Consider the following 6037-nt stretch of genomic DNA (forward strand, 5'->3'; position numbering starts at 1 on the left):
CTTGAAACATGAGGATTATTAGCCTTCGTAATTTTAGCTAGAGTAACTGTACGTGCTACTCTTATTTATATTATACTACATTTTTAAAATCTTACTATTCTGTTTGCCTCAATAACATCCTGCAATAGTAAATTCCAAAGGTTAATTGTACATTTTGTTTTAAAAAATTCTAATTATACATTTTAAATCTTTCTTTTTTTTTCCTCAAGTACTCTATTGCTCTTATATTACAGAAAATGTACAAAGGGGAACCTGTCTATCCTTCTCAGTATCATTTGTTATTTATACTGTTTACCTTTTTCATTAGCCCAATTCTGCTTCCGTTGACTTCAGTGGGAGCAGGGTTGGGCCCCACATCTCATTTTACACTTCTCCTTTCCAAAAAGTCTTAGTCTTTTTAACCTCTCCCGAACCTCCTTCTCCAGCTCCATGCCCCTAATCATTTTTGTTTCCCTTCTAAGGATCTTTTATTATGGCCTTTTTGAAATGAGATGGGAAAGGAGGCTCCACTCAAAGGCTCATGCAGTTATACTAGATACATAAAAAAATGAGGAAGAAGGAACAGATAGTTTATAAATCTCTTATCTTCCCTGGTTTGTGCTTAATTACTCAAGCACAGGGAAAAAATTCTCTCAAGAAATCTTATTGAGAAAATTTTTCTAGCCATTATGTTGTTTCTAGCTAGAGTCAGTGTACCAAATAAGGATAACTCATTTTCTAGGATAAGGTCTCTCTGCAGCACATGTTAGAAAAGGTACAGTGTGATAAATATGTATCAGGTCCAGACTATGGAAGACTCTGGTGGCTAAAAGTCATTCCAGTTTATTTTTGTGAAGCTTCCTAACATGTTAAGTTTGGGCAGTTTAAGTTAACGCATGTAATGTACAGCCAAATCCTGGAGATTACTTAGCACAAACTCAGAAAATATTCGGCATATTCATGTACATAAGAGGCACAGGGCTGAGGGATAGAATCCTTAGCTCCAATGTGTCTTAGGCCATGTCTACACTATGAAAGTACTCGAATTTTACAGAAGTTGATTTTTGGGAACAGATTGTATAAGGTCGAGTGCATGCGTCCACACTAAGCACATTAATTTGGCAGTGTGCGTCCACAGTACCGGGGCAAGCATCGACATTCCGAGCAGTGCACTGTGGGTAGCTATCCCACAGTTCCCGCAGTCCCCACTGCCCATTGGAATTCTGGGCTGAGCTCCCAATGCCTGATGGGGCCAAAAATTTGTTGCGGGTGGTTATGGGTAAATGTCGTCAGTCAACCCACCCTCCCTCCGTGAAAGCAATAGCAGACAATCATTTCGCGCCCTTTTCCCTGGATTGCCCGAGCAGACACCATAGCACGGCAAGCATGGAGCCCATTCAGCTCACCACAGCAGTTATTATCATTGTAAACACCTCACGCATTATCGTGTAATTTATGCAGAACCAGCACCTGAAAAACCAGGCAAGGAGGTGACAGCAGCGTGGTGATGAGGAAATGAACACAGATTTCTCTAAAGCCGCGGTCCCCAGCAATTCGGAAATCATGGTGTTACTGCGGCAGGCTCATGCTGTGGAACGCCGATTCTGGGCCTGGGAAACAAGCACAGAGTGATGGGACCGCATAGTGTTGCAGGCTTGGGATGATTCCCAGTGGCTCCGGAACTTTCGCATGCGTAAGGGCACTTTGTGACTTGCTTTCCCCTGCCCTGAAGCACAAGAATACCAAGATGAGAGCAGCCATCACAGTTCCCAAGCGAATGGCAATAGCCCTGTGGAAGCTTGCAACGCCAGATAGCTACTGGACAGTCGGTAATCAATTTGGAGTGGGCAAATCTACTGTGAGGGTTGCTGTGATGCAAGTAGCCAATGCAATCATTGACCTGCTGCTATCAAAGGTAGTGACTCTGGGAAATGTGCAGGTCATACTAGATGGCTTTGCTGCAATGGGATTCCCTAACTGTGGTGGGGCTATAGACGGAACGCATATCCCTATCTTGGGACCGGACCACCAGGGCAGCCAGTACCTAAACCACAAGGGGTACTTTTCAATGGTGCTGCAAGCACTGGTGGATCACAAGGGATGTTTCGCCAACATCAATGTGGGATGGTCGGGAAAGGTTCATGACGCTTGCATCTTCAGGAACTCTGGTCTGTTTGAATGGCTGCAGGAAGGGATTTACTTCCCAGACAAGAAAATAACTGTTGGGGATGTTGAAATGCCTATAGTTATCCTTGGGGACCCAGTCTTCCCTTTAATGCCCTGGCTCATGAAGCCGTACACAGGCATCCTGGACAGTAGTAAGGAGCTGTTCAACTATAGGCTGAGCAAGTGCAGAATGGTGGTAGAGTGTGCATTTGGACATTTAAAGGGTCGCTGGCGCAGTTTACTGACTCGCTCAGACTTCAGCAAAACCAATATTCCCAATGTTATTGCTGCTTGCTGTGTGCTCCACAATCTCTGTGAGAGTAAGGAGGAGAAGTTTATGGTGGGGTGGAAGGTTGAGGCAAATCGCCTGGCTGCTGAATACGTGCAGCCAGACACCAGGGCTGTTAGAAGAGCACTGCGCATGAGCAGGAAGCGCTGCGCATCAGAGAATCTTTGAAAACCAGTTTTATGACTGGCTAGGGTACTGTGTGACACTTCTGTTTGTTCCTCCTTGATGAAAACCTGCCCCCTTGATTGACTCTAAATTCCTTGTAAGCCACCCACCCTCCCCACTTCGATCACAGCTTGCTTGCAAAGGAAATAAAGTAACTATCATTTAAAAAACATTTATTCTTTATTAATTGATTATAAAAATAGGGAGATAGCTCACAAGGTAGCCCAGGTGGGGTGTGGGAAGAGGGTAGGAGGGAAGGAAAAGGCCACTTTAAAACTTCTGGAATGACAGCCTTCTGTTGCTTGGCCTGTCCACTGGGATGGAGTGGTTGGGTGCCCAGAGTCTTCCACCCCCCCACGTTTTTGGGCGTCTGGGTGAGGAGGCTATGGAACTTGGGGAGGAGGGAGGGCGGTTAAACAGGGACTGCAGCAGCAGTCTGTGATCCTGCTGCCGTTCATGAACCTCCACGAGACGCCGGAGCATGTCCATTTGATCCCGCAGTAGCCCCAGTGTTGCCTCATGCCTCCTGTGATCTTTCTGCCGCCACCTCTCCTCATGTTCATCGGCCACTTTCCTGTACTCTGCTATTGTGCCCCTCTATACATTCTGCTGAGCTTTGTCAGTGCCGGATGACTGCATGAGCTCAAAGAACATTTCATCGCGCATGCATTTTTTCCGCCGCCTTATCTGAGATAGCCTTTGGGACAGAGGAGGAAGGCTTGAAACATTTGCAGCTGCTGGAGAAAAAAAAGAGAGTGAAGTATTTAAAAAGATACATTTTACAGAACAATGGCTATACTCTTTCACAGTGAACAACACTATTCACATTACATAGCACATGTGATTTTGGTAGAAGATTGCATTTTGCATCTTATATTGAGTGCCTGCGGCTTTGGTGTTAGAGATCGCAAACGCAGTGCCGGGCAACCGAATTCAGCTTGCAGGCGGCCATTGTAAGCCATAGTCTTTCAGCTTCTGCAACCTTCATAACAGCAGTGCCCTCCTCTCCGATACCAAGCAAAGCACGTTGAGTTGGCCATTTAGTGTGGCAGTTTTCTTCTTAACGTGCAGCAGCAGAAACCAAACTAACTCCCCCATCCAGTTCTCTGGGATGATTGCTTTACCCCTCACCCCACCTCATGGCTGGTATCAGGGAAGATCCCTGCTAGCCAAACGCGAACAGCTCAGCACCAATGCTCCCTCCCCCACTGCGTGGCTAACTGCAGGGAGAATTTCTTTTCAACCACAGGCAAACAGCCCAGTAGGAACGGCCACCTCTGAATGTCCCCTTAATTAAATTCCCCTATTTCAACCAGGTTACCATGAACGATATCACTCTCCTGAGGATAACACAGAGAGATAAAGAATGGATGTTGCTTGAATGCCAGCAAACACCGGGACCATACACTGCCAGGCTTTGTCATGCAATGATACCAGATTACTTGCTACTACCATGGCGAGGTAAAGTGTCCTACCATGGAGGATGGAATAAGGCTGCTCTCCCCAGAAACCTTCTGCAAAGGCTTTTAGAGTACCTCCAGGAGAGCTTCATGGAGATGTCCCTGGAGGATTTCCGCTCCATCCCCAGACATGTTAACAGATTTTTCCAGTAGCTGTACTGGCCACGAATGCATCCCAAGTCCTCAGGGCTAATTAATCATTAAAAAACACTTGCTTTTATAACACATATTATATTTTAAAAGGTACACTCACCAGAGGTCCCTTCTCCGGCTTCATTGGGTTGGGTTGGTATTTCAGTCAGGGTAATAAAAAGATCTTGGCTGTTGGGGAGAACGGTGTGCTGTGTGGTCTCCTCAAGCTCGTCCTCCTCCTCTTCATCTTCCCCATCCGCAAAATCCTCAGGTATGGCAGAGAGTACCCCATAATCAGAGTCCACAGACAGGGGTGGGGTACTGGTGGCAGCCCCCCCTAGAATAGCATGCAGCTCAGCATAGAAGCGGCATATCTGGGGCTCTGTTCCGGAGCGTCTGTTTGATTCTTTGGTTTTCTGGTACGCTTGTCTGAGCTCCTTAAGTTTCACACGGCACTGTGTTGCGTCCCTGCTGTAGCCTCTGTCCCTCATGGCCTCAGAGATTTTTTTAAATGTTTTGGCATTTCGTCTTTTGGAACGTAGTTCTGATAGCACGGATTCCTCTTCCCATACAGCGATTAGATCCAGTACCTCCCGTTCGGTCCATGCTGGAGCTGTTTTTCGATTCTGGGACTGCATGGTCACCTGTGCTGATCAGCTCGCCTGGCCAAACAGGAAATGAGATTCAAAAGTTCCCAAGGCTTTTCCTGTACACCTGGACAGTGTATCCAAGTTCAGAGTGCTGTCCAGAGTGGTCACAATGATGCACTGTGGGATAGCTCCCGGAGGCCAATACCTTTGAATTGTGTCCACACTAAGAGTCCTTTATGTCAAAAAAAATGGTTTCATTGTGTGGACAGGTGCAGGGTTAATTCGACTTAAAGCTGCTAAATCCGACATAAACTCGTAGTCTAGACCAGGCCTTAGATAACTGGTACTGAAGGTCACAGGAATGGTAGCAGGCATAGCTTACTGTTCCTCCCACCGTTAGGGGCTTTGGCTTTGTATATTCATGCCCCGCAATGTGCACTCTCCTTCCATGATCCCCTATGAACAACCTCTGTAAAGATATGTCAGATTCAGCAGTGTGCAGCTGCCTTGTGCATTGACTCTCTACTGACTCCCATCACATGGAAGAAATCTGTCATTTTCATTTCATGCAGACATGCAGAGCTGCTCAGAATTTGCCTTTTAATACAGATGTTTATTTCCCTGATTATTGCTCAGTTTTGGAAACAGTATGTTTGGTTTTCATATGTGCAGTTTAAAGAAACAAATTCAACACTGCATTTTCAAAACAATGCAATACTGTGGGGGGGAGGAGGGGAAGCTTTTTCCTTATCCTTACAGACCAGCTCCTCTCTACCTGTTCAGCTATCCCTCCCACCTCCTCATCTACTCAGTCTTTCCACTGCTTCTTTTTGTTAATTTAGTAATCCCCTTATTCATGGTCTCTCTCTGACTTCAGATACCTTCTCAACTCCTATCCATTTCTACCTTGTGTTCTGTGTGCACTTTCCAACTTGACATCTCCGAGTCCCTTAAGCAAATTACTTCCTCTCCTCTGTCTCTTGCCAAACTGGCTTCCTACATTGTCAAAAAATCATTTTCCTTCAGTACTTTCCACAAATCACTAAAATGTGCCACTGTTCATCCCTGTTCTGAAACACCTATCACATTACTAGCCTTCCTTTTCTCAGCGTAATGCTAGAGAAATTAAACTTCCTCCGTCCCTCCAAATATCCTTCTGGTAAAAATATCTTTGATGAATATCAGTCTGAGTTTTGCTCAGTTCTAGTAACTCTATACTTACAAAACAGATACTCTTATTATTTATAGGACTGTTG

This window comes from Dermochelys coriacea, chromosome 6 (assembly GCF_009764565.3).
Source record: "Dermochelys coriacea isolate rDerCor1 chromosome 6, rDerCor1.pri.v4, whole genome shotgun sequence".
NCBI classification, from domain to species: Eukaryota; Metazoa; Chordata; order Testudines; family Dermochelyidae; genus Dermochelys; species Dermochelys coriacea.